Source organism: Delphinus delphis, chromosome 13 (genome assembly GCF_949987515.2).
Source record: "Delphinus delphis chromosome 13, mDelDel1.2, whole genome shotgun sequence".
Lineage (NCBI taxonomy): Eukaryota > Metazoa > Chordata > Mammalia > Artiodactyla > Delphinidae > Delphinus > Delphinus delphis.
In genome coordinates, this window is record NC_082695.1 from 65,207,537 (window position 1) to 65,223,853 (window position 16,317).

The 16,317-nt window shown below is 41.3% G+C and overlaps 1 protein-coding gene across 5 annotated transcripts in view; it reads right to left on the bottom strand.

The window, feature by feature from the left end:
- DYM (dymeclin) overlaps positions 1-10,809 on the bottom strand; it is a 373,309-nt gene extending 362,500 nt beyond the window's left edge. For all 5 annotated transcript variants that reach the window (XM_060029021.1, XM_060029022.1, XM_060029019.1 and 2 more), the window contains exon 1: positions 10,554-10,809. The gene's annotated coding sequence lies outside the window, so the exon portion shown is untranslated. The remainder of the gene's footprint in view (positions 1-10,553) is intronic.
- Positions 10,810-16,317: the final 5,508 nt, after the last annotated feature.

Below are 16,317 nucleotides of genomic sequence, written 5' to 3' on the forward strand. Positions count from 1 at the left end.
AGGTTACTATGTTCCAAGTGCTATATTAAGTACAGTTGGGTATTCCATGGCAGTGAAATGAAAGCAATGAAAATAAAAAGATGTAAGCCCACAAGTATAAGATCAAAGGAGGTGTGAAAGATGGAAAGGTGACAGAGTGCTAGTAACTGAACTGGCGGAGCTGAGGATGCCCCCAACATACCCGCCTGCCAAAGGAGACCCTAACAAGAAGCCAGCCAATCCGTCCCATGGAACCCTGGGAAGGTGAAAGAACTGGAGAAAAGCACCATGAACGACTGGGCAAGGCAGGGGGCTCAAGTCTGCGAGTCTTTCCCCCCCCGAGTAGGAAACCATGTATGTGCACTCTGAAGAAATCTGAATGAAGAGACTCTGGACTCTGAAGCCAAGGTTGCAGAGAGTAATGAGGCAGAGGATAAAAACAGGGGAATGAAGTTGAAGTCGGCCTGCTGCACAGATACACAGTGGGTTTCCCAGCCTCCAAAGCAGGAGACTGGAGGGTTCTTCCCAAGAGAAAATGAAGGGGGAACCATGGAAAAGATACAGACATTTGGGATTCCCCCCATTTAAAAAGCTGGCTTGCCATCTACAGCAATGCTCACCACTCAGCAAAATCCACTCACATGCAGAGCTTTCAATCAATACTGGGAGTCTCAATCTTAAATTAAGAGTGGTCCACCAAAAATGATCAGACTTGTGAGGAAAGCCTCCAATGTGAAATAAAGAAACCAAAAATATTAATCAGAAAACAGGTGATTCTAAGAAAAAAATTTTAACTAATATCCTCAGGGAGATAATAAAACTAATAATAACAACTGCAAACATTTATACAGCCTACTATGTCCCTGGGTCCTATTCAAAGTGCTTGACACATATTGAGTCTTTTAATCCGCACCGGGTTAGCAATTATGACCCGAGGGCTAAATCCAGCCTGCTGCATGAAGAATGATTTTTACATTTTTTTTTTTTTTTTTTTTTTTTGTGGTACGCGGGCCTCTCACTGTTGTGGCCTCTCCCGTTGCAGAGCACAGGCTCTGGACGCGCAGGCTCAGCAGCCATGGCTCACGGACCCAGCTGCTCCGCGGCATGTGGGGTCTTCCCGGACCGGGGCACGAACCTGTGTCCCCTGCATCGGCAGGCGGACTCTCAACCACTGCGCCACCAGGGAAGCCCGATTTTTACATTTTTAAGTGGTCAAGAAAAATCAGTATTTTGTGACACGTGGAAATCCTATGAAATTAAAACTTCAGTGTCTACAAGTGAAGTTTTATTAGAACACAGCCATCGTCATTTGTTTACACACTAAAGCTGCTTTCGTGATACAACAGCAGAGCTGAGTAGTTACTACAGAGACTATATGTGGTGTGTTCATCCCCTTATACTGCTGCTCAGTGCACTATAAATCTCAGGGACACATGTGACAATGACAGCATTTCAAGTGTCAGGCATATTGCCATACTTTGACATTTTTAATTACCAGTAAATATCTCTCATATCAAAGCAAGAACAAAGGGCAATTTCCCTGGTGGTCCAGTGGTTAGGACTCTGCGCTTCCACTGCTGGGGCCTGGGTTCGATCCCTGGTCGGGGAACTAAGATCCCGCAAGCCCCAAGGCATGGCCGAAAAAAAAAAAAAGAACGAAGTAGACTCTGATGTCACACTTTTAAGTCACAGTGGAGTGTAGATTTTTTTTATCTAATTAGATATTGAAGTATTAAGTTTATCATGTAATATCATCGTAGCTATGTCAGAAGAATACAAGATAGGTAGACATTACCAACTAAGGTAATAACATGACATGCCCTACCACACAGCACTCACTCCCAACTCATCAGAGCAACAATCAAGAAAATTAGAAAATTTAAAACAAGGCATTTCATCACAAGCAAAATGTCTTCCCAAAAATAAAAAATGAAAATGAGGCTACAACCAGAGTAAGATTCTGAATGGCTCATTTGTTAACCAAGCAAGGAAAGTCATTTACCAATCATGATTTAAATTGTGTTCGATTACAGCAGACAAAGAAATGTGTCCAGAGAAAAGAAAACATCTTTAAGACTTGTCTCTCAGTGAAAATAATTGCTCCAAGAACAGCCTGTAAGGAACAATTACAGCCATGAATGTTTTCCAAATTGGTTGAGAAAATACTAATTCAGTACAACCTGAAGTGGCATCTGCTAAGATGAATAATGACAGATGGCGGTAAACATGTGTGGAGCAGAAAAAAGCTTAGCTGGACAAGTTTACAAATCTTATGAAAATGCAAGGTGTTTACAAAATTTTATTTTACTTTGCAAAATATACTTTTTTTAAAAAAATATGTTACTTATGTTAACATGTGGATTTATTATTTCTATTTTTAAGTAAATTACATAAATATTTCTTAAATGCAAGGTGCTTATAGCCTACAGTGTTCATTATGCTATCTATCAGCAGGTACTCTGCATAAAAATATTTGAATCTATGATGTGTTATTGAACCAGCAGTGTCAACAGCCAACTTCATCCACTCTCATGAACTTAACTATCAGTTCCATAAAATTTTTCTCAGAAATAAAAACTGAATATCCTGATACGTTCTACCACACAACAATACAATGGCTCAGCAATGGTATAGTTTTATTTAAATTTTTCAAGCTCAGGGTTGAGACTGAAATTGTCCTGAACAAGAAGAACTCCCTCAACCACTGTTACTAGACACTGAATGGCTTTGGAAATTAGTTTTTGCTGCACATTTGATAATATTTCTCAATGAATTCAACCTAAAATTAGAAGGCCAACAGCACTTAAAAATCTGTAAAACCTATACCGAGGTAAAGTCATTTCAAGGACAACTGACATTGTTTGAATCACAGGTAATGTCAAGCTGCTTTATACACTTTTTTTTTTTTGCGGTACACGGGCCTCTCACTGTTGTGGCCTCTCCTGTTGCAGAGCACAGGCTCCGGACACGCGGGCTCAGCGGCCATGGCTCAAGGGCCTAGCCGCACCGCGGCATGTGGGATCTTCCCGGACCAGGGCACGAACCCATGTCCCCTGCATCGGCAGGCAGACTCTCAACCACTGCACCACCAGGGAAGCCCCTTTATACACTTTTGATGCTGTCAAAAATCAAAATAAGACTCGAGACCTCCACTCCCACACAAGTATGCAGTAGATATATTTTCCAAAGTCAAACTACAGTTCCAACAGCATTTTTCAGACCTCAGTACAAGTACAAAAGTACGTTCCACATTTCAAAACCCATTTAACTGTGCAACAAGGAGTTCCACGTAGTCCTCAATTGGAAGTGATTAGTTGGTAATGCAATGATTTGCTAAAGGGTAAATATGAGAAATGAATCTAACATAATTCTACAGATGTCTTCCAAGCAATAAATACGCTCTATTAAAACCACTGGGGGAATTTCCTGGTGGTCCAGTGGTTAAGACTCGGGCTTTCACTGCCGTGGACCCGGGTTCAATACCTGGTCAGGGAACTAAGATCCCACAAACCGTGCAGTTCAGCCAAAAAAAAAAAAAAAATATGTTCATAGATTGATATCAGTATTTGGCAATACTTATCTATGTAAAAAGATATATTCAAAGGTGAAATACATTAAATCTCATTACAAATCAGCATTAAATAGGAACATTTATGATCAATTTTGATGATAGGAAACAGTAACTTTAAACTCCAATTAAGTAAAATGTTATCCCTTCTCCCCCAAAAAAGATTTCATTCTTCTCATCAGCAAACCTTTATTACCAAAAAAAGAGTTCTCAACCATTATTAGTATTGTATTTTTAATTTCATCGATTAAAAAACTTGAGGAAATTTTTTCTCCCTTGTTTTGCAAGTACCTACAAAATATTCTTCATTTTGCCTCTGGGCCCACAAAGCCTAATGCTTATGATCTGGCCCTTTACACAAAATGTCTGCCAACCCTTGGCCTAGAAGAATAAACTGAGACAAAGAAAGGTTAAGCGACTTGCCCAAGACCAAGACTACAGAGTTAGAAAGTGAGAGACCAGGTTTCAGGCTAAGGCAGTCTGGGTGCAGAAACCATGCTCTTAACCACTATACCACATTGTTCCCATGAACCAAGAACAAGATGTCAAGGAAATAATCAAAGAACAAGAAAAGAGGGCTTCCCCGGTGGTGCAGTGGTTGAGAGTCCGCCTGCCGATGCAGGGGACACGGGTTCGTGCCCCGGTCCGGGAAGATCCCACATGCCGCACAGCGGCTGGGCCCGCGAGCCATGGCCGCTGAGCCTGCGCGTCCAGGGCCTGTGCTCCGCAACGGGAGAGGCCACAGCAGTGAGAGGCCCACGTACCGCAAAAAATAAAAAAAGAACAAGAAAAGATACTTGAAACTACTAAAAACTGATTTAAAAATTCAATAGGCAGTCTTGTGTGATAATATAGCAGCTGTGTAATTACTTGAAAGATGAGTGGATGTGAAATAAAAGCCATTTTGTGTACTGTTAAAAAAAAATTCATTTAGAAGGTCTTAATAGAGTAGTAACAGGAGTTCCAAACAGAAAGCACGAACAAAACAGAGGAGCATTAAGTTAAGACACTGTCAGGTCGGGAACTGTGAAGGTGTGAGACTGTACTTTACCTTCATCAACAAAGACAATGAAGCCTCTGGGAGGGGAAGAAAAACAATTCACTGTCAGGGCAACAGCAGTAGCCAGAGTAACATCTTGCATCGGTTTCCTGGGTCCCAATCCCCACAGGTCTTCCAAAGTATTTGGTAAAAATCAGTAATATGTTCACAGAAAAATAAAGCAAATAGGGAGGGGGGCGGGGAAGCAAGGTAAACTCAGCTCAGCACTGATATTTATGCAGTCAGGATAATGTAAACACTGAATTAATCAAGAATTCTTAAGTATCTATACTACAAGGGCTGGAAGAGGGGGAGGAGGAGGAAGAGGCTCATCTACCACAACAGGCATCAACAGGTATTACCTAAAATTGATAAATCACAAAATAGCCATTTAGACATATTACTTATAAACACAGTTAAAAGCAGTTATCTCTGGGAACCAGACTAAAAAGGACAGGTAAGGCAGGGTACTGCTGATCTTCTATAACATTATTATAAATTATTATCTTTTCTAACAATTTGCAAGTATTACTTTAAGTAGAAATATTAACTTTTAAATACATTGGAGAGAACGTGCTTTACTATTTCACAATCATTGATTCATATAACTCAATGTGCAAATATCAAAGAATAGTACAGGGCTGAAAAAACAAACTAGCAATACCCAAGCTTCATCACACTGGTTATGTAAGCACAACGACTCCGTCAATATTTCCTGAGTGCCCACTATGTGGCCAGCACAATACCAAGAGCCAGGGTTAAAACTGTGAAGGATAGAATTTATTTACAGTTGAGTAAGAGACACAAATAAAGCAACATGAAATTATAATATGGCAACTATTCAAGACTCAGTGAAAGCTTCCCAGAGGTCATGCCATAAAAGCTAAGACCTAGGACTTCCCTGGTGGTGCAGTGGGTAAGACTCCGTGCTCCCAATGCAGGGGGCCCGGGTTCGATCCCTGGTCAGGGAACTAGATCCCCATGCATGCTGCAACCAAGAGTTCACATGCCACAACTAAGGAGCCTGCGTGCTGCAACTAAGGAGCCTGCGTACTGCAACTAAGGAGCCAGCGAGCTGCAACTAAGGAGGCCTCCTGCTGCAACTAAGACCTGGCACAGCCAAATAAATAAATATTAAAAAAAAAGCTAAGACCTGAAGGACTGGCCTGGTTGGGTGTGGAGTTAAGAAACTTTTCAAAGTAAGAGAAAAGCATGTGTGTAGGCCTAGGATTAGGAAAAACAGGCAGGGTCCATTCAAGGAACTGAAAAAAGCTCAACATGGCTAGAGTGGGGAGGGAAGCAAAAAAAGCCAGAAAGCAAGCTGATGCCTGATAGGGAGACTTACTAAAGGGCATGTCTTCTACTTTGCCCACTGTAACTATAAAATTGCATACATCCCTCAGCCTTCTAGACCAGTGAACTCTTCCCCAATACACTGATGATTTCAAAATACCTTAGTCCAGAACTATCCTATGGGTGCCAGACCATTTATCTGACTACATGCCATACATTACTATCTGGACCCAGAAATCAAGGGCCATATCCTAGAGATGACAGAGTAAGAAGCTGGAAAAGAGGCTGGGTCCCTCATGACAGCAGAGCCACCATACCAGCCCTGAATTGTCTACCTCTGGACTTCTCTTACATGAGAAACAAACTAACAACATGTTCAAGCTAGCAACGGTATGTTACTCAAAGACAAACCTAATCTTAACTGATACAGGAGGCTTTGAAAGTATTGTAAGGTGGAGGGTTGCAAAAGGTATTTTGAAGGAATAATTGTCAAGATTCGGTGATTGACTTCAGGACTTCCCTGGTGGTCCAGTGGTTAAAACTCCATGCTCCCAATGCAGGGCGCCTGGGTTCGATCCCTTGTCAGGGAACTAGATCCCACATGCATGCCACAACTAAGAGCCTGCATGCCGCAACTAAAGATCCCACATGCCACAACAAAGATCCCGAGTGCCACAACTAAGACCTGGCACAGTCAAATAAATAAATAAATAAATATTTTTTAAAAAAGATTCAGTGATTGACTCAATCTAAAAAAAGAAAACTCATTATCTGTCATATGACATACAAAAAAATTGTTGTTAATTCTTCCAATATTCTTATTGGAGAGTTACAGCCACTTTTGGTGTCTGCATTTTTTAATTGAGATATAATTCACATGTAACATATTAATTTCAGGTGTGCAACACAATGATTCAATATATATATATATATACTGTATTGCAAAATGATTGCCACAATCAGTCTAGTTAACATCCAGCACCACACACAGTTATTTTTTTTTCTTGTGATGGGAACATTTAAGATCTACTCTTAGCAACTTTCAAACATATAATACAGTATTATTAACTACAGTCACCACGTTGCACATTACATTCCAGGACTTATTTATTTTATAACTGGAAGTTTGCACCTTTTGACCACCTTCACCCATTTCACCGACCCCCGACCCCTCACCTGGTGTCTGCATTTTTAAAGAATGTAACAAAAACTAGAGAAGACATCAAAAAGTATTGACCAAACTTTCTTAATAATAAAAAAAAAATTTTTCAGTAAATAAGAGCTATCTGTAAAGTTGTTTTCAGCCCTATTAGATTGCTTTGTCTACAAATAGACAAACATGAGTATAATTTAAAACTGCAAGCAGTTTTTAAGAAGTTCAAAGCATTAAGCTCAACTAAGAATCTTAGTAGGGAAAATAAGCTTAAAAATAGGCACAGATATATAACAATTCCCATTATGTTTACTGGAAGCCGTAAGCTAAAACACACCACCATCAGAGAGACCAGACCTTCACGCTCCAAGGCAGTCAAGACCTTGAGAGCTAAGCTGGAAAGTGGAACCCCCTCAGGAAGCAGGATACCAACTACAGGGCTTCCTGAAATCCACCTGTAAGATTCAGAGTCTTCTCCCCCATCCTGGGAGAGGAAGAGCAGTAACAGCCATCTTGCCCCTCTGCTTTGCAGGCCCACAGCACTCAACCTCGCCCAGCTGAGTCACATATGGAAAATTCTAGATGGGAATTCAAGCCCAACTCTCACAGTAGCTCATTCTTCCTGAAAATTTTTTCTCCCTTTGAGTCTTCCTGTTGAATTGGAGGTACCTCCATCACCCACTGGGACACAGAGCCCCTGCCCTCTCACTCTGGGCATGGGAACCGTCATTGCCAGAGTGTCCTGCGACTTCAAGTAGCAGTTGAGCATTATCTACACTCTGATTACAAGTAAACAATACTTAAAAGACATGAATATGAAATAAATAAATAAATATGAATATGAAAAAGACCGAAACAAAATACAGAAAAACTTTACACGTTATTACATTGTTTTTATATTTAATCACTTTTAAAGGTCTCATTTTCCAAAGCCTATACTACAAATGTCACAGGTATTTCCCACATATTTGTTTACAGTCACTAAAAGGAAAATGGAACAGTCCTCTCCAGCACTAACTATTCCCATTATCTACAAAGTGAAAGAGGACACACTGCATTTGCAGCAGCAAACAAAATCACTGATTTTCTTAAGTCTCAACAAAATATCCCAAAATATACTGTGATAGGCAGAATAACAATTCCCAAAGATGTCCACATCCTAATCTATGGAACCTGTGATTCGGTTATTTTACATAGCAAAAAGGACTTTGCAGATGTAATTAAGTTAAGGACCTTAAGTTGAGGGAAATTACCCTGAATTACCCAGGTGTGCCTGATCTAATCACATGGGTCCTTAAAAGTGGAGAACCTTTCCCAGCTGTGGTCAGATGGACTACAGAACAGCCAGAGAGATGCAATGCTGCTGGTTTTGAAGATGGAGGAAGGGGGTCACAAGCCAAGGAATGTGGCGGCCCCTAAAAGCTGGAAGAGGCAAGGAAACAGATTCTCCCCTGGAAACTTCCCAAAAGGAACACAGGCTTGACACACTGATTTTAGCCCAGTGAGACCCATTTCGGACTTCTAAAATACAGAACTTTTAAAGAATAAGTTTGTATTGTTTTAAGCCATTAAATTTGTGGTGATTTGTTGCAGTAGTCATAGAAAACTAATACACACACATTAAACAACTTCTAACAATATGTGAAATCATCTGGAGAGAAACATAATCAAATTGCCCAAATACTTAGAGCAGTATGAGATATAAGTTATTTGTGCATTTTGTGGTATATTTCACTTCTATTTTTCTCCTGCCCTCAGAAAACTCCATCCATTAAAGAGCTAGCCAAAGTGACAATTCTTCAAGCATTCTGCAGAAGGATGAACCATATTAACCAAGAAAATGGAACAGTCAGGACAACAGGATTAACTGTAAAAATCAGGAAACAAACTGTATTTTTCAGGAAGTCAAACATCAAAATGTTTGCACTGCTTCTTCAGTATCAAATGGATACCACATTTTAAAAAATAAGTCCTTCTAGATATAAAGAGCTTATTATTAATTTTTTAGGTGTGACAATCATATTGTGGGTATATTAAAGAGAGTGACTCAATCTTCCAGAGACATATACTCAAATATTTACAAATGAAATGGAGTTGGGAATAGGAATTCAGGGCCATAGATGAAACTAAATTAGCCTGAGTTACTGATTGTTAGAGCCAGGTAATGGGTACGTGGGGGCATATTACATTATCCCGGGTTGAGCTTTTCCAAATTTAAAAGTTACAAAAACAAAGTCCTCGACCTACTTATAATAATATAGATTTCTTAATATATTTAATAGTTGAAACTCCTTCCTGTAACATTGACCCATCTCAATTTTCTGCCACTTAATCCACGTGCATCAGTTCTTTCATTCCCACTCATTCTGCCCTGTTTACTAACCTAATGAGCTTCAGCTCAACCTAACAGCTAAAAGGTTGATTCTTCATCTGCAGAATGGGAATAGTTATACTTGCCCAGTCTGTCTCTGAGTTGCAAAGAAAATTATCTAAGATAAACAATACAAAGCAGTATAACCATTCAAGAAATCTACATTATTCATAACTTCCATGCTCAGCAGCAACCATTCACCTATTACTATAGATCCCCTTCCCTTCCACCTCCAGTTCCTCTCTCGAGCCCTCAATTCATCATCCCAAAGCCAGGGTCCCTCTGAAAGGGTACACTCCTCTCCACTGCCTCCACACACACACCGGTGTTTTCATATCTTTCAGCACCTTCTCTCTACACATCTCTCCCTCCAGCTTTCAAGGATCCTGCTCAGTCTGCCCCCCTAGCGAATCTATCCTGTGTACCCCTTTGCTGGCCCTATTACAATCATCCCATCCCTTCTATTTCAGTACTTTCATCCTATCAGCTTTATTAACTCACTACTGTTCACAAACACCCGATCTAACTTCCCACCCTCTCGCCTTTCAGTTAAAACACAATCGCTACTTGCCAGGGAGTGGAGAATAAGGAGTGACTTCTAATGGGTATAGTTTTCTTTTTTGGGTGATAAAGATGTTCTTAAATTAGACAGTTGCACAACCATGTGAAAATGCTTTTAAAAAACAGAGTTAAAAAAAAGAACAAAAAACCACTGCGTTATACTTTAATTGTACTTTTAAAGGGTGAATTTTGTGGTATGTCAATTACATCTCAATAAAAATTTGTATGTCAAAAAAACAATCAACATTATTGCTCACCTTGCCCATCACACGCCCACTTGTCACATCAACCCCATCTTCCGAAGCATCGGCTTGCTCTTCGGTATCCCCCCCGCCACGACCAACTCCCAACACCAGACTCGGACTGAGGCCCCTCTCACTCTCTTGATTAGCACATCCCCTCACTTCCCGGCTCTAAGTGCCATTGAATCCTGGAAGTGGGGGGCAGCTCTCGTGGCTCCGTCCCCCGCTGGCAGAAGGGACCCTTCTGCCCGGGGGAGGGGAGGGTGTCCCCAAACCCGCTCTGACAAGGGGCGGGGGCCCCGCCCGGCTCCCAGGGCCGCGCTGCCAGGGGCGACGCCACAGCCCACCTGTCTCAGCCGGCGGAGAGATCCGCTTCCAGCTCACGGACGGACGAACGGGTGGCAGAGGGGACAGAACAAGCCGCGGTCGCCGCCGCAGCCGGGTTGGCGCACACCGGCTCAGGCCTCCATGTTTCCACGTCTCTGCGGCTCCGGCTCCGACTCCGACTCCGGCTCGGCTCCCGCCCGGACAGCGTCAGTGCGGAGGCCCAGGGGCGGGGAGAGAAGAGGGAAGCTACGGAGAACGCCCGGGGTACCGAAAGCCCCGGCGCGCTCTAGCCGGCGGTCACGTGGTGCGCGGCGCGCGGACTTCTGGGAAATGAAGTGCTTCCGGCGTTCAGCGTTTCTCCACTCTCCTGCGCTTCCAGGGCAACCGCAAAGCCGCGTGGCAAAACTGAGAAGCTGATAAATCTTACCTTCGTGCTGCAGTCCTGGCTTACCCTACAGTACTTGTTCTGGTAACTTAACTTCATTAAGGCTCCTGTTCATTCCAGCACAATAATCACCCCAAAGTCAGGCAGTTCCTTGTAGGACTCTAAAGAATTGGGAAATAGGAAAATAAAGTTTGATGGAGGCAGAATAGCAGATCTCGAATTGCCTGCAATACTGTCAGAAAGGACAGGTCCAACAGGAAAGAGTGTCAATGTGGTGCAGTGGCAAAAGTATGGAATTTAAAGTCAAATGAGCTGAGGTTACCAGATTGACGTCCTTCGGTCCTTATTTCACCTCTCCAGCAAGTTTCCTCATCTAGAATACATATACGGGATCATGATGATACTAACCATACAGGACTATTAACGACGTCAGTAATAATAACTCACATTATGGGTTGTTTTCTATGGGCTATTCACTGTTACTTTATTTCTTCAAATAACGCTATGAGATAGATATCGCTGTTATTTCCTTAATATGAACAGTATGTGCCAATACACTCTGAAAAGTACTATAGAGGTCTTACATATACTTTTCCAACTTTTATTGCCAACAAGTTCCCTGAACTTGCAGAATAATTGCAGGAAAATATACTAAAACACAAGATACCTGAGAAGCCTAGCTAAAAATGAGGTGATAAAAATGTTCTGAAATTAGATAGTTTATGGCTATGCAGCCATTGTAAACAATGCTATGAATATGTGTTCATGATATATTGAGAGGAAATGGTATGTACAGTATTACCCATTTTCAAAAATAAATTATATTTATAATACTTATATATATATGGCCCAAGGGGAAAAAGGCTAAAGGAATATTAGCAATTATTATCTTTGGGAAATGAGGTCATGCATGTTTTTAAAATAAATTTATTTATTTATATTTGGCTGCATTGGGTCTTCGTTGCTGCACACAGGCTTCCTCTAGCTGTGGTGAGCGGAGCCACTCTTCGTTGCTATGCGCGGGCTTCTCATTTTGGTGGCTTCTCTTGTTGCGGAGCACAGGCTCCAGGCACACGGGCTTCAGTAGTTGCAGCACGTGGGCTCAGTAGTTGTGGCTCGCGGGCTCTAGAGCGCAGGCTCAGTAGCTGTGGCACACAGGCTTAGTTGCTCTGTGGCATGTGAGATCTTCCTGGGCCAGGGCTCGAACCCTTGTCCCCTGCACTGGCAGGTGGATTCTTAACCACTGTGCCACTAGGGAAGTCCCCATGCATGATTAAAAAGTTTTTTCCTACATGTTTTCTAATTTTTCTGCAATAAATATGAATTACATGTATAATTTTATTTTTAAATTACTATAGCGAAAAGAGAGTCAGGCACCAAATCAACCTCAAAGTACTTTTTAATTTTGCCTATACAAAAATCACAGTCTACCTACCCCAAAGTGACCTAGCAAAAACTGTGAGCATCTCTTCAGAACTTTCTTGATAGACCAAGAAGCAACTTATTCTACCTTGAGGCAATCCTATTTGTGAAATTTAATATTCCCTACCTTTTGTAATTTTTGCATGGCTTGAAATAAAAAGTTTCACTAGAAACCAGTGTTCCTAGGCAAATATCATAATGTTGCTAAGAAAACATCATAAATCAGAAAATAATAATAGGAATGGTTTTAACAATATGTAATGCATTAGTTGAAGTAGCAGTCCTTTGAAAACTACTTATTGTACATGTAATGTGAAAAGTATTATCCTTGGTCAGCAACTTTCAATACTGCCTGCACAAGTATCATGACAACTTTGACTTGACTACTTCAGTGTCTGGTTATTGCAGAAACACTAACAAGAAGGCCATAAACACCCTCCCACTAAATGCAATGGGGTATCTTGGATTGGATCCTGGAACCACAAAAGGCAATAGTGGGAAAACTGATGAAAGCCAGATAAAGTCTGGACTTTAGTTAAAGATATTGTACCAATGTTAATTTCCTAGTTTTGACAATTGTGTATGGTTATATAAGATATTAACATTTAAGGAAACTAGGAGGAGGATATTCAGGAACTGTCTGTACCTTGCAACTCTTCTGTAAATTTAAAAGTATTCCCTCTGTCAGGCCGAATAATGGCCACCCTGAAGATATCCACATCCTAATCCCCCAAGACCTATGAATATATTAGTTTACATGGCAAAGGGGAATTAAGGTTGCAGATGGCATTAAGGTCACTAATCAGATGACCTTAAAATGGGGAGATTATCCCCAGTTATCTGGGTGGGCCCGATGTAACCACAAAAGTACAAAGTGAGAGGGAGGCAGAAAACATCAGTCATGAATATGGCTCTAGCAGAAGATCAAGTGATTCAATATGAGAACCAGGCATTACTGGCTTTGGAAACATTATCTGCTAGAGCCTTCAGAAGGGAACACAGTCTTGCTGATACCCTCATTTTAGCTCAGTGAGACTGAGTCAGACTCTCACCCACAGAGCTATAAGACAATACATTTGTGTTGTTTTAAGCCACTAAATATGTGGTAATTTTTTGTAGTAGTAATGGAAAACGAATACATTCAAAAATTAAAAAGTGTAGGGACCTCCCTGGTGGCTCAGTGGTTAAGAATCTGTCTGCCAATGCAGGGGATACGGGTTCGAGCCCTGGTCCCGGAAGATCCCACATGCCACAGAGCAACTAAGCCCATGCGCCACAACTACTGAGCCTGTGCTCTAGAGCCCACGAGCTATAACTACTGAGCCCACACTCTGCAACTACTGAAGCACGTGCACTCTAGGGCCTGCATGCCACAACTACTGAGCCTGCATGCTGCAACTACTGAAACCCGCGTGCCTAGAGCCTGTGCTCCACGGTAAGAGAAGCCACTGCAATGAGAAACCTGCGCACCGCAATGAAGAGTAGCCCCCACTCACAACTAGAGAAAGCCCACGCGCAGCAACGAAGACCCAATGCAGCCAAAAAAACAAAAAAAAGGTATAATTAAAAACAAAACTTCCAAATGGCTACCTGTCTTGCCAACACATTCCCAATCTGGGACTGTACAAATATCCATGCTACTTAGAAAGAAACTGTAAACCAGAAAATGCACAAAAAATTATACTTCACTTCCCAGCTCATTTTGGTTAGACTATTATAAAAACCAGCTGTATCTGGAAACATGTTGAGTTCCATAGGAAAGTCATTCAAGCAATGAAGTGTCAAGTGAGTCATTGGAAACAGTCTGGTATCTGAAATTGCAGTCCTGCGTAACCTCATCCTCCTCACTACTCAGTGACTTTCCAGCAAGGTACTCAAAACAAGGACTGGTGCTTCTGATTTAGGATGTCCATTTGGTTCATTCATTCACTTATTCCACTAATATTTACTTAGCAATTTTGTGTACACTGTGCTTCAGAGCTGGGCCTGACCTCAAGAAGCTGAAGGTCTAGAAGAGGAAACAGGCATTATACAATTAAAAACTGGGTTAAATTGCCACGAAGAACAAGAACAGTCAGCACAACCTGGTATCCAGCCCCAAGGAAACAGCTTTTCAAGAAATAAATGGTGAAAAATTAACCATTTTCTGGATGAGCAGGGCCAGTATTTTCAACATCTTAATAATAAAATTTACACCTGCAAAATTGAAATTTCCTTTAGGGTTAAAACAAAGAAACAAATAGAACTGAACTAAATCAACAAAAAATTATTCCAGAGGTGCTAAATGCCACCGTGGCCCCTCAGTAATAAATGGTTCCCAATGCGATCAAATGGCCTTGGCTGTGGAATAATGGAAATTTTACTAGGTTTACCCAGAGAATGAAATACACTGCAAGTCTCTGAATGAGATTATTGTTTCTGATTTTCTCTGAGGTTCTAAACATAATTCCCTCCCTCCATCTCCATAAATCAGACCATGTCTCCCATCTGCTTAAAGACTTCCAGTGGCTTCTCACTTCATTCAGTATTAAAGCCAATGGTATTAAAATGGCCTGCAGAGCCCTACAATATGCCTTAATCCCAAAGCCATCCCACCACTATAATCTCATCTCCACTTGTGGCTATTTCACTGTCAGACCTAATTGGAATGGCCTCCTTGCAGCTGCTCCAAGCACGCTCCCAGCTCAGGGCCTTAGGTACATACTGTTCCCTCTGCTTGGACCACTCTTTTCCCTATTTTTAGTAGTGAATATTTTATTGCGTGCCCTGTAAATGCCGCACATGGATCTAGGCACTGGCATGTTATAGATCAACTGTATTATTTATTGCTTTCAAGGAGCTTACATTCTGGTGGAAGAAGACAATTAAATAAGTAAAACAAATTATAATTAACTTAGACCACTTCTCCTTATCTCCTCCAAGACTCTGGTCAAATGTGATATTATCAAGCCTTTCCTTGTTCGCCCTGCATAAAATAGAAACACCTCCCCACCCTCACCTCCTGTCCCCAGACTCCAGCACTCTCCATCCTTTCCCCTCCTTCATCTTCCTACAGGGCTTTTAATCACCCCTCCACACATTGTATAGTCATCTGTTTATTTGTCTCCTTGCTAGTAGAATGTGAATTAAAGAAGGGATTTTTTTGTTTATTGGCATAGCCCAAGTCTCCCATAGGCACGTAGTAAACATTTTTTGAATAAATAATAAACCATTTCACCAGGTATTATGGATTGAATTATTCTCCCCCATCAAAAAAAAAGGCATATAGTGAAGTTCTAACTCCCAGTACCTTAGATTGTGACCTTATTTGGAGATACGGTCTTGATAGAGGCGATCAAATTAAAATGAAGTCATTAGAATGGGTCCTAATCCAACATGACACGTGCCCTTATAAAAGAGGGAGATTTAAAAACAGACATATACAGGGAGAATGCCATGTGAAGATGAGGGCAGACATCAGAGTTACGCATCTACAAGCCAAGGAACACGAAAGATTGCCAGTAAACCCTCAGACGCTAAGGGAGAGGCATGTAACGGATTCTCTCTCACAGCCCTCAGAAGAAACCAACACTGCAGACACCTTGACCTCTGACTTCTAGCCTCCTGAACTGTGAGACAATAAATTTCTGTTGTTTAAGACACCCAATTTATGCTTCAATATTACTGCTGTGCTAGCAAACTAATACACCAAGCAGTCCACCACTTGCTTCCCCTACTTTGCCCATGTATGCAAAAATGTGTATTTGACTAAAAAGTATCACCAAAGTACTAAATGTTCAATGACAGGGGATTGGCTGAATGCATTATGGCACATCCATCCAACAGAATACTGCGCCTTTAAAAAGAGGATATAGAAAGTTATTTAATGACTTGGAAAGTCCTTCACAACAGGTTGTTAAATGAAATTAAGTTTAACAAACAATATGTAAAACATAATTCCAATTTATTTAAAAGTCTGAAGAACTGGGCTGGAAATG